The 12,701-nt window shown below is 47.8% G+C and overlaps 1 non-coding gene across 1 annotated transcript; it reads right to left on the bottom strand.

Moving 5' to 3' along the window:
• Positions 1 to 12,013: 12,013 nt before the first annotated feature.
• On the bottom strand, positions 12,014 to 12,086 carry Trnaa-ugc (transfer RNA alanine (anticodon UGC)). The gene has a single exon. It is a non-coding gene; the product is annotated as a tRNA-Ala (tRNA).
• Positions 12,087 to 12,701: the final 615 nt, after the last annotated feature.

Below are 12,701 nucleotides of genomic sequence, written 5' to 3'. Positions count from 1 at the left end.
TCTCCTTGTCTGTCTTATGGTGCTGGGATGGAACCCAGGGCCTCAGACACGCTAGGCAAGCGGTTCTGTCCCGAGCTACCCTACGCTGGGGGAAAATAGACCCAAATCCCAACCAGGGACTCGAGGAACCCATCCACCCAGCTCTGCCGCCCCCTTTCCGCCCAGGTGGAGGGGACATGCTCTCCAGGGTGTGTGTGTGTGCGTGTGTGTGGAGGGTCTTTGACCTAGTTCAAGTCCAGAGACAGGACATTCATTGTTCATTGTTAAAAGGAAAAATCGGGCTGGGGATATAGCTCAGTTGGTACAGTGCTTTCCTCACATAGGCCCTGGGTTCAACCCCTAGCACCACAAAAAAAAAAAAAAGAATGAGGCTAGGAATGTTCTTCTGTGGCGGAGCCTAACGGAGCTCCAGCTGTCCCTGTGAAGTTACAACCTAGTTATATGCAACAACTAACTTTTTTTCTTTTCTTTTTTTCTACCCAAGTGCAGTGATGCGTTCTGTAATCCCAGCTACTCAGAAGGCTGTGGGAGGCTTTGCAAGTTCAAGACTCAGGGGCTTTGCAAGTTCAAGACCAGCCTGGGCCACTTAGTTATTTTATTTCAAAATAAAAAAGGGCTGGAGGTGGAGCTCTTGCTGAGTATCCATGAGGGCCTGGGTTTCAGCACCCCAACTTGCTTGTCTTTCCAATTCCTTTTCTACACAATGTATGTGCACACACACACACACACGCACACACACACCCCATCTCTCTCTTTTTTAAATGGACCATTTTTCAAGCATAGGTTTTATCTTCAAATCCGCGTTGGAGAGCTTTCCTTGTCAGAGGGTGCAGGTTTGACACATTTTCTCCCGCCCGCACCCTGCTGTGTCACCTAGGCTGGGCCATGACCCCTGGGCTCAAGAACACTCCTGCTCAGCCCCCTGAGTAGCTGGGACTACAGGTACCTGGCTCACCACATTCTTCAATACCTGGTAGTTGGGTACTCTGCCCCATGCACATGAGTGTTTTTATTTAAACTGTCCCTGTTAATAGACATTCGCATTCCTGATGTTTCACTCTTAAGAACGCAGCAGTGGGACTGGGGCTCGGGCTCAGCGGTAGAGCGCTCGCCTAGCACGCATGAGGCTCTGGGTTCGATTCTCAGATAAATGTCCATTGAAAACTAGAAAACAATATTAAAAAAAAAAAAAAAGCGGAGTTGGGGTTGTGGCTAGTGGCAAAGCCCTCGCCCAGTACGTGTGAGTCATTGGGTTTGATTCTCAGCACCACATAAAGAAAAAAAAAATGAACAAAATAAAGGCCCATGAATGTCTAAAAAATATTTTAAAAAGAAAAAGAACTACCAAGGAGTGGTATAGCTGGGTCATAGGGTGGTTCTATGCCTAGTCTTTTGAGAAACCTCCATATTGATTTCCATAGTAGTTGTGGTGATATACAATCCCACCAACAGTGTGAAAGTGTTCCTTTTCCTCCACATCTTCTCCAGCATTTATTATTATTTGTGTTCTTGATGCCATTCTGACTGGTATGAGATGAAATCTCAGTGTGGTTTTGATTTGTATATCCCTAATTGCTAATGATGTTGAATATTTTTTCATATATTTGTTGTCCATTTGTGTTTCTTCTTTTGAAAAGTACTGGTTTAATTTATTTACCCATTTATTAATTGTGTTATTTGATTAGCTGTCACAATTTTTTTTGGGGGGGATGATGCTGGGGATTGAACCCAGGGCCTTGTGCATGCTAGATAAGCATTCTACCAATTGGGCTATATCCCCAGCCCTCAATTTTTTTGATTTCTTCACATATTCTGGATATTAATCCTCTGTCAAAAGAGTAGCTAGCAAAGATTTCTCTCTCATTCTGTAGGGTTTTTTTTTCACATTCCTACTTGTTTCCTTTGCTGTGCAGAAACTTTTTACTTTGATACCATCCCATTTGTTAGCTCTTGACATTATTTTCTGAGTCCTAATGAGAAGGACATTTCCTATGTCTCTATGCTGGAGTGTTGACCCTCTGTTTTCCTCTAAGAGATGTATAGTTTCTGGCCTAATTCCTAGGTCTTCAATCCATTTTGTAAAATATGTTTTAAATTTAAAAAATTATGAAGATCTTATTGGTAAGCAAAACATCCAGGTAGAAATAAATGTCTCATCATTTCAAAAAAAAAAAAAAAGAAAAGAAAAGAAAAAGAAGGTGGCAATGAGCATTTTTGTGTCCCTAAGTCCTACACAGTCCCCAAGTGAATTGTGTAGCTGAAATGCAAGGAAATTTTTAGTTTTGACAGAAACTGCCCAGGTGCCTTGAAGACAACCTTAGCTGCTCACTCTCACCATAGGGCAGGAGAATGTCTCCCCATGTCCTCAGTGGCACAGAATATTACCCTCTGTTTAATTTTTACTAATTATGCAGTGTGCTGGGTATGGTGGTGCATGACTATAACCCCAGCGGCTTGGGAGGATGAGGTAAAACTTTGGAAGTTCAAAGCCAGCCTCAGCAAAAGCAAGGTGCTGAGCAACTCAGTGAGACTCTGTCTCTAAATAAAATACAAAATAGGGATGGGGATGTGGCTCGAGTGTGGTTGAGTGTCCCTGAATTCAATCCCTGGCAACAACAACAACAAAACATACAGTGTAAAAGTATGACATTATAGGTTTTTAAAACAATTAAGGACCCAGGCTCAATGGCACATGCATATGATCCCAGCAGCTTGGGAGGCTGAGGAAGGAGGATTGCAAGTTCAAAGCCAGCCTCAGCAACTTAGTGAGGCCCTGTCGCAAAATAAAATACAAAAAGGGCTAGCATGTGGCTCAGTGATTGAGTGCCCCTGGGCTCAATCATTGGTACCAAAAAACAAACAACAATCAAGGGACTTTTTAGTACCATTTTGGATTTATAAAATACATATGAAGCACTTATGATCCCCATGGTTTCCCTTCTGTTAACATCTTGCAGTAGGTCACTTATCTGTCACCATTTGTGACATGAGATTCATGGCTCATCATTAACCTCAAGCTCAGCTTGTGATAGAATTCATTGTCTGTCGTATCTGTCTCTGGCTTTGCTTTGTTTTGCTGTGGTGCTAGGAATGGAACTCAGGGGTGCTCTACCAATGAGCCACATCCACAGCCCTTTTTATTTTATTTTTATCCTGAGATGGGGCCTTCCTACATTGCTGAGGCTGGCCTCAAATTTGTGATCCTCTTGCCTCAGCCTCCCGATTAGCTGGGATTACAAGTATGTGCCACCACACTTGGCTCCTTCCATGGGTTTTTTTTTTTTTCCTCTATGGGTTTAGATAAATGCTGAATGTTACGTATCTGTTGTGACAGGGCTGTATACAGTAGTTTCACAATCCCCAAAATGCCCAACAATCCATCTATTCATCCATCCCCCTTCTCCCCTCTCCAGACCCTGGCAAACCTGATTTTTTTTTTTTACTGTCTGCATAATCTTGCCTTTTCCAGAATGTCCCATAGTTGGAATCATACGGAATTTAGCCTTTTCAGACTGTCTTTTTTCACTAGTAATATTCATTTAAATTTTCTCCATGTCTTTTGATGCCTTGATAACTGCTTTCTTTTTATTGCTAAAAAAAATTTCATTGTCCAGATAAACCATATTCTCCTATTAAAGGCTTATCCCAATTTTTAATAATTTTAGTGTATCTTTTAAAAGATGCAATTATTTTTCTACATGGTTCAAGTAACATGTTCACAGTTATTAAAATAAATAGCATCCCTTGGTGTCACCTCGCATCCCTTTTAACATTTGTGAAAATGTGTTGCTGGAATCCCACGGCTGGGTCCACTTGCTTGTTTAGTCTGGGTCTTTTGGGTCTTATTCCTCTATCCCTGGGATCTCCTGTAAACTGGAGGCTAGAACTCAAGTCTGAGTCCATTCAAACAGCATTGGCCAGAAGTCAGCAAAAGGGAAGCCATGTGCCTCCTACTGCCACCCAGCAGGGGACACAAAGGACCTGGTGTTCTGCCATGAGAAATACTATGGTTGACCCCTGGAACAGGCTGATGACAGCCTGATCCTCCCACCCAGACCCAGAAAGGCATCTTTGTGGCTTTGCTTTGTCATCAAATAAACGTCTACTTCCCAATCCATGTGATGATGTTGATGCATATGATACTCGTTGCCTGACTCTGATGCAAAATGACAGTTTTCTATGCACACTACTCCTCCTACAGGTACTGATTGGTGCCGCAGGCAGCTGATAAGGTGACCCCGCTGACTCCCACCTCCTGGAATCCAGGCCTGTATCACTTAGCTAAGAGTACTGCCACCGTCTAATGTCATGAGTAGCTAAAAAAAAAAAAAAAAAAGAGTACTGCCACCAAATGCCACAAACCCTGTGACTTAAGCCACAGAAATTCCTGGCCTCAGTCTGGAGGCCATGGGTCTCAGATCAAGGTGTCCATGGGCTGTGTTCCCTCTGAAGACACAGGGGAGGGCTCTGTCTGGTTGTTCCTCAGCTGTGGCTGCAGAACCCCCATCTTCACTGCGGGCATCTGTCTCTGCCTCCAAATTTCCCCAAGGACTTCAGTCATCGGATCAGGGGCCACCCTACTCCAGGATGACTTCTCCTTAACTGATGACATCTGCAACAACCCTATTTCCAAACAAAACCTCACTTGCTGTTCAGGGGCTAGGACTTCAACATATGAATTTGGGGAACACAACTCAACCCACACACCAACCTAGTGATTTTTCTTCTAGTGAGTTAAGTTGACAAAATGTAGCATTAGCCATCTTAAAACAAATAATTCAGGGATGTGTGGCAGACTCACAGTGGTTCACAACACCCGGACACTGAGAGTCTAATTCAGGGCCTCACACATGCCCGGCGAGTGCACTACCACTACACACTACGTCCCCAGCCTGATAAGTTAACATTTCATTTGAAAATAAATGATATTTATAAATGATATTAGGTAGAAAGTAGAAAACACCGTAAGTCGAACGGGACCCCAGAAGAAAGGAAAAGAGATTACAAATGTAAGAACTCATGCGTAGAATCAGCAAAATTACTCAGTTTGAATTTAGTAGCTTGTACATTGCAATGTATACTGTTCTTATCAGCCAGGTTTGGTGGCACACACCCGTAATCCCAGCAGCTCAGGAGTCTGAGGCGAAGGATTGCAAGTTTCAGGTCAACCTTGGCAACTTAATGAGACCCTCAGCAACTTCGTAAAACATTATCTCAAAATAAAAAATGAAAAGATCTGGGGATGTGGCTCAGTGGTTAAGCGCCCCTGGGTTCAATCCCTAGTACTGCAAAACACACACACACACACATGCACATACTCACGGAACAATGAAACACTACACAAAACCAACTCAACTGGTTTTATTTCACCTTATTTATTTATTCTTTTTTGGTACTGCAGATGGAACCCAGGGGCTCTGTGCATGGTAGCTAAACATTCCACCAATGAACTATAACTCCAGCCCTTTTTCAAATTTAATTTTTTAAATTAAATTTTTTTGGTACTGGGGATTGAACCTGGAGGTACATTGCGACTGAATTACATCTCCAGTCCTTAAAAATAAAATTCTTTTTTGAGACAGGGTCTTGCCGAATTGCTCAGGGTCTCCCTAAATTGCACTGGCTGGCCTTGGACTTAGGATCCTCCTGCCTCAGCCTCCTGGTAGCTGGATCACAGGTGCATCCTGCTGGGCCTGTTTCACCTGTTGATTCTGCAACATTCTAGAGAAGCAGTGGCTTCCTGAACCCACCCACCTTGGACGCGACTCGGCCCGAATCCTGCTGGAGTCCCACGTGACGTGGATCTACCAGACTACTGCGCTCCTGGGCCACCTCGAAGGCTTTCTGAGGACGGGTGGCCAGGAGTGTGGGGGACATTATGGCATGTGTCTCCTTTGTTCACAGTGTCCTGCTGGATGACATTCACAAAACATGAGTTCAAAGAGGAAACTAAACTCAAGACAGAGAATGAAAGGCAGGGAATGGAACCAGCATAGAGCCCTTCTGAGCACAGGGCCCTGTGCCACTGCCCAGGTGACACACCCACAAAGCAGGGCCAGTCTCTGGAAAAGAGCTGGTGGGAAACTGAATTCTGCCATCATGTCTGTGAGCCTGGAAGTGGACTGTCCCCAGCTGAGCCTTGAGATGATCGCAGGCTCAGGCAACACTTCTATCACAGCCCATGAGAGACCCTGAGCCACAGGACGCCCAGAGATAGTCATCAATTCTCGAAGGATGACACCGATTTAATAAATGCCTAAAATGTACAATCACTATATGTCAATTAGAAATAAAAAACAAATGAGAACAACATTGAAAATGTGGATAAAATTAAAATCCAGCTTTAAAAATGCCTCAATGGTCCCAGTGGCTCCAGAGACGCTGAGGTAGGAGGATCACGAGTTCAAAGCCAGCCTCAGCAAGAGCGAGGCGCTAAGCAACTCAGTGAAACCCTGTCGCTAAATACAAAATTGGGCTGGGGAGGTAGTTCAATGGTTGAGTGCCCCTGAGTTCAATCCCCAGCACCAAAAAATTTAAAAAAAAAATTAAAATTAAAAGCCTCAGTGGGGTCCCAAGAATTCCTTTGGAGTTCTCCAGTTTGAGTTCCTCAGGAATGCTTACATGAATCGTCATCAGTCCAAGGTATCTCAGCCACCTACCATCAGTTTTCTTTTTGATGTGCAAATTGTTACAAGTTGGCCAGTGGAGCTCCTTCCAGCAAATTCCTGTGTCCTTGTGGCCTGACCCCATTAATCTTTGAAAGCTTCCTTGCTTTTTGCTACAAGCTTGCTGTCCCAAGCTCCCCTTGTGTGCCCCACCCCACAAGGAGTGGTGCTAGTTCCTGCAGGGACATCTGCTCTTTCTGACTCAGAGATTTAGATTTGGATGCAAGGGGTCATCACAGTTCTAACTGGCATTTCTCTCATGACTAGGGAGGCTGGGCATCTTCTCATATGTTCATTGACCTTTTTATCCTTTCTAGAAATTTCTACTAGATTACTTTGTAATTTTTTCTTTAGCTCCCCCCCAGCCCCCCCCCCTCCCCAAATAGCTGGGATTAAAGGCATGCACCAGTGCATTCTGCTTACTTTGTAATTTTTAAATGGTGGAGCCTATTTTTAATTTCTGGATGTTGGCCCTTGATCACTTACTACTCTCTCACCCTTGATTGGCAGTTCTTTTTTTTTTTTTTTAATTTTTATTGTTGGTTGTTCAAAACATTACATAGTTCTTAACATATCATATTTCACACTTTGATTCAAGTGGGTTATGAACTCCCATTTTTACCCCGTATACAGATTGCAGCATCACATCGGTTACACATCCACTGTTTTACATATTGCCATACTATGATTGGCAGGTCTTTTTGTTTGCTTGTTTTAAACTGGGGTTTGAACCCAAGGGTATTCTACCCACAGAGGTACAGCCTCGGCTACCCTGTTTGTTTGTTTGTTTATTTATAGAGAGGATTCTGTTAGGCTGGGCTCAAATTTATAATCCGCCTGCCTCAGCCTCCTGAGTTACTGGGATTACAGGCTGTGCCACCATGCCCAGCTTGCTTGGCTTTTAACTTGCTTTACCATGCCTTTTGTGGCATAGAAGTTTCAAGTTTTCACATGGTCATGTCTATGGATTTTCATTTATTCTATTTTTGTACCAGGAATTGAGCCCAGGGGTGCTTACCCGCTGAGCACAACTCCAGGCCCCCACCGCTTTTTTTTTGGTGCTGGGTATTGAACCCACGGCCTTGTGCATGGGTTCAAAGCACTCTACCAACTGAGCTATATCCCCAGCCCCCCAGCCCTTTTAAAATTTTATTTAGAGACAGTGTCTTGCTGAGTTGCTTAGGGCCTTGCTCAGTTGCTGAGGCTGGTCTCAAACTTGTGATCCTCCTGCTTCAGCCTCCCAAGCCGCTGGGATTACAGGCACGCTCCACCATGCCTGATACATCTGTCAATCTTTTGCCTTGTGGTTTCTGGCTGGCATGTCCTTCTGGAAAGGCCTGGCCACTCCAAGGTAAGGCAACTTGCCTAACATCACATGCTAGTCAGTGGAGAGCTGGGTATACCTGAGCATTTGAGTGCCCTTTCCCCCAGGCCACACTGCCCTCCTGGGTGACGGCTGCCTTCAAGTTGGGGGCAGGGAGGGAGATGCAGCTCTGATCTGGGGTCTGAAGGTGAGTGCCACTGGGATGCAGGCTCTGGAATAGCGTCCAAGGTGCATTCCCAAAGGCTGTCCAAATGGCATGAAAGTAGGGGGCCTATGGAGGGTTGGTAAGGGGCGGGGCAGCCCAGTTGAGGAGCAGGCTGCTGAGAAGGTGCGAAGACAGACTTCAAGGCTGCCTTATGGGAGAGGACGGCACCAGGACAAGGGGATGAAAAGTTTCCCAGGGCCTGGAACTGACCACATCAGCCTCCTCCCCTGCCCCTGGGACCCTGGGCACCTGCTTTTCCCTTGGGTGGCAGACAGCTCTCAGGGTGCCCAGGGTCTTGAAGTACACGAAGCACCATGTCCTGAAAGGCAGGCAGGTGGCTAAGAGAGGATATGTAGGGCTTGGCCTTTACTGATCACCAAGAAGGCTTCTTAAGGGAAAGCCCCTACGACCTTAGCTTTGAGACCAGATTGCCCTGTTTTCTGGTGAGAAAACTGGGAGGTTCGCTAACAGGTGGGGTTCCTCCGTGTAGTACCCATTTACTGCCACTAGATGGCGACGCTGCACCATCAATGTATGAATGCTGGCTGCTGGTTCTCGGAGGTTCCTCAGCTCCCTGAGGCCGGATTTCTCTGTGACTTTGCCTCCACGAGGAGGCCCATGAGGGCAAGGGCAAGACCTTGTCTCAAAATAAAAAATGAAAAGGGCTGGAGACGTAGCTCAGTGATAGAGCAGTCCTGGGTTCGATCCCTAGTACTGCACCAAAGATTTTACAAGGTGAAATAGTATCTGTGAATGCACTCTTCAGAGGGCCACCGGAGTATAAGATACTGGGCTGCGATTTCCTACTCCCAAGGCTTATGCTTGGGAGGAAGCGAGAACCCTTATCCAGATCACAGCCTCACTTCCCATCATCCTCTAGTGCATCCTGCAGAGCAGGAAACCGGGGCACAAGGATTTACCTTGCTGTGTCTTCCTTCTCCTTCCTCCTCATCCCACTCTGTCAAGGTCTCCCACACCCTCAGGTCCATAAAACATAAAAAGTTTACACTGCTTCCTTCTTTCTTTCTTTCCTTCCTTCTTTCTTTCCTTTTCTTTTCTTTCCCCTTTTTTTTTTTGTACCAGGAATTGAACCCAGGGGCACTCGACCACTCAGTGCCCTATTTTGTATTTTATTTAGAGACAGGGTCTCACTGAGTTGCTTAATGCCTCGCTGTTGCTGAGGCTGACTTTGAACTTGCGATCCTCCTGCCTCAGCCTCCCGAGCCACTGAGATTATAGGCATGTGCCAGCGTGCCTGGCCCTGCTTTTCTTGAAGTTATAAAATATAAGCTATGGAATGAAAATCAAGTTTCTCCTCTTTATAGTCTTCCCTCCCACTACACAAATATATGCCCAGAAAATATTTGTGAATCTACCCATATCTACACGTATGTTTGATTTAAATGTACATAAGTGGCACTATACTAAACATTACTAAATGCGCAGATTTATTTTTTATTTTTTGGTACTGGGGATTGAACCTAATTGTGCCCACATCCCCAGCCCTTTTCATTTTTTATTTTTAGACAGGGTCTTGCTAAGTCCCTTAGGGCCTTGCTAAATTGCTGAGGCTGGCCTCAAACTTGTGATCCTCTTGCCCGAGCCTCCTGAGCCCCTGAGATGACAGGTGTGGCTGCCACGCCCACCTGCACCTTGCTTTTTCTCCTTTAACACATCTTGGAGATAATTCCTTATCAGCACACAGAGAGCTGCCTCGTTCCTTTTAACAGCTGTGTGACATTACCACAAATTACAGTCCAGCTCTATTTAACACCTTCCCGCCTAGCCCGACAGGTGCTTTTGTTACAGCCAACGCAGTGGCCAGCATTCCTGCACCCACAGCACTGGGCACATGGCATGTGTCAAGGCACAAATCCCTGGCATCAGCTTAATAATTGCCATAAGTACCTCCCCTTCTGGGGGCTCCAGTGGAACTTTCCCTGGAGCCACCAGGGTGCGGATGCAGCCCAGGTATGGTAGCAGCGTCTTGTTGGTGTCTGAAGTCAGACTGTGCCTGGGCGCGACCCTGTGGATGCACCTGCTTCTCCCTCCGCCTCCGGTTCCTCGCCCACAATGGGGATGGTGATCACGGTACTCACTTCGTGGAATGGTGACCAGGTTTCAGTGAGATGACAGATTAGAGGGCTAGGATGGAAGGACCAAAGAGGCTAGCTGCCCTTCCCCTTCCTGTGACGGCGGACACTGTGTCCTTCCCTCCACAGTGCCGGCTTTGCTCCCCTCACAGAATCCCAGTATGTGCTGGGTGCACAGGAAAGAGCCCCTGCATTTGTTATGGCCCAGCAAGCCCCCAGCTGTGGCCCACACCTCCTCCCAGAAAGGGCCCTTCCAAGGTGGGGTGCGGTGGGGAGAGTGGGGATGAGTCACTCTGGATAATGCCCAGGAGCCCCGTCCCCTCTTTTCTTAGCTCCCCACCCCACTAGCACCAGTGGTGAACACCAGGGTGCTGGGTAGGTGAGAAGGGGAGCTCCAGAGCCCTCTGAGGGGCCAGGGTCTTGGCTTGAGACCAGCATCACAGCATCCCTCCAGGCCTGAGTCTTTCTTCTAAGCCTGCTCCTCTTGGCTGAGCCAGATCTACAGAGGGAAAAGGGTGGGACCTTGGAGTATGGGTCCCAGCTTCCCTTTCAACCTGCCCCCACCAAGTTGTGTTCATCTAGCCTAAAGGAAGAGACTAGGCCTTGCAGTCTGGTGAAGGGATAAGGAGCCACCAGGCCAGACAGGCCTGGGCCAAGGGGCTGAATGTGGCTGGTGGCACTCCTCCCACTTTCTCCTGCCTGCGTAGGAGCTGGTGGGTCCTTGATAGAGGGGAGGAGGTGCCACTAAAGTTGGCCCTAGCACCAGGCACATGGGGGTAGATCCCTAAAGGATGGGCATCGGAGGCAGACAGGAGCAATGCAGTGCCCCAACCCCAAGGGTACAGCAGAGCTAGGGGCTTCAGGATCCAAGGGGCAGACAAGGTATCAGAGTGCAGCGTCTCTGGGCCCAGTGCACCTAAAGATAAGGGTGTGTGGCAAAGGACTTTGGTTCACCATGGAGGGGAGGTTGACTCTTCCAGGGAGAAGACTAACAATAATAATAATTACAGCTGATAGTTATGAGCCCATGCCACATGCCCCTCCAGAGGCTTCTTACAAAAGCCAACCGGGAGCTGGGCAGGATGGCAGAGGCCTGTAATCTCAGGTCCTTGGATGCTGAGGCAGGATCTCAGACTTGAGGCGAGCCTGGACAACTTGGCGATACCCTGTCTCAAAATAAAAAATGAAAAAGCGTTGGCGATACAGCTCAGTGATAGAGCACTCCTGGCTTCAATCCCCAGCACTTAGGGTTAGGATGGGATGGGGTGAGGTGGAGTCGAGTGGCATAGGGAGGGCCATGAGTAAGACGAAGAAAAAAAGCCTAAAGATAGAGCCTATTAGTACCATCACCACCACATTACGGAGGAGAGAGGAGGAAGCCTAGGGAGGTGGAGGGATTTGTCCAAGGCCACACAGGTGGTAATTGGTAGGGCTGGAATTTGACCCCCCACTGCCTGATGATACTCCCTAAGCCCACACGGTTAGGGCATTAACACATCAACCACGTGAGAAAGCTGGGCCGGTATTATTACTTGGAAAATTAAGAACAGGCCAGAGAGAGTAGGGTTTGGGCTGAGGCCACTCACTGCGGGGAAGGGGGAAGGTGGACTCTGCAGCACAGCCTCCGCACCAGCCTGTAGCTGTAGGTTGCCTGAGGTCAAGAAGGTTCTGTGTCCTGGGGCCACAGGCAAAGTGTTTTTTTTTTTTTTTAACCCCCCCCCCCCCGTGGTGGTGCTGGGGATCGAACCCAGGGCCTTGTGTATGCAAGGCAAGCGCTCTACCAACTGAGCTACATCCCCAGCCCTCAAAGTGGGTTTTGATTTTACTCGGTCTGCCCTATGGAACATGGCTAGGAAGCCCCCAGTGACTCCACACTCATCATTGGGCTCCTCCCAGTAGCAAACCCTCCGCACGTTGTCATCAGGCTGCCTGCTGCAGTCCTAGTGCCAAGAGAGAGAGAGAATGCGAGCAAGACCCAGCCTCAGCCGAGGAAGGAGCCCGAGGGGGACCCCCGCTGCCATAGAGCAGAGCAACGGTGGCCCGGGATCAGAGAGGGAGCTGCAGGATTTGGAGGAGCTGTTCTAAATGTGTTTCAAGGTGCAGGCGGACAGAGGCTCCTGAACCCAAAGGTCGAGGGAACAGGCTCACTTGGCCCGAGGACGAGGGCGCTGGAGGGAGAGGAAGGAAGATGGCATGGCTGTTCTTGAGGAGGGGGCTTGAGTGATGATGGCAGTTCAGACCTAAGTTACGCGCTTGGTCCGGGGAGAGGCGAGGATGGCGCAGTGAAGAGAAGCCCTCCCGGGAGAGCTAGGCTCTGGCCGGGTTGGGCAGAGCTGTAAGACCTGGGAGCCGGAGGGGGCGGGCGCTGCGCGTGAGGCCCCGCCCCTCCGGAGCCCCGCCCCGCAGCCCGGCCC

The sequence above is a fragment of the Marmota monax genome, unplaced genomic scaffold (assembly GCF_021218885.2).
Source record: "Marmota monax isolate L192 unplaced genomic scaffold, Marmota_monax_Labrador192_F-V1.1 WCK01_AAM20220418_F8-fsc00292, whole genome shotgun sequence".
Classification (NCBI taxonomy): Eukaryota; Metazoa; Chordata; class Mammalia; order Rodentia; family Sciuridae; genus Marmota; species Marmota monax.
The sequence above is the reverse complement of the archived record's forward strand: the minus strand, read 5'-3'. Positions and strand labels throughout refer to the sequence as shown.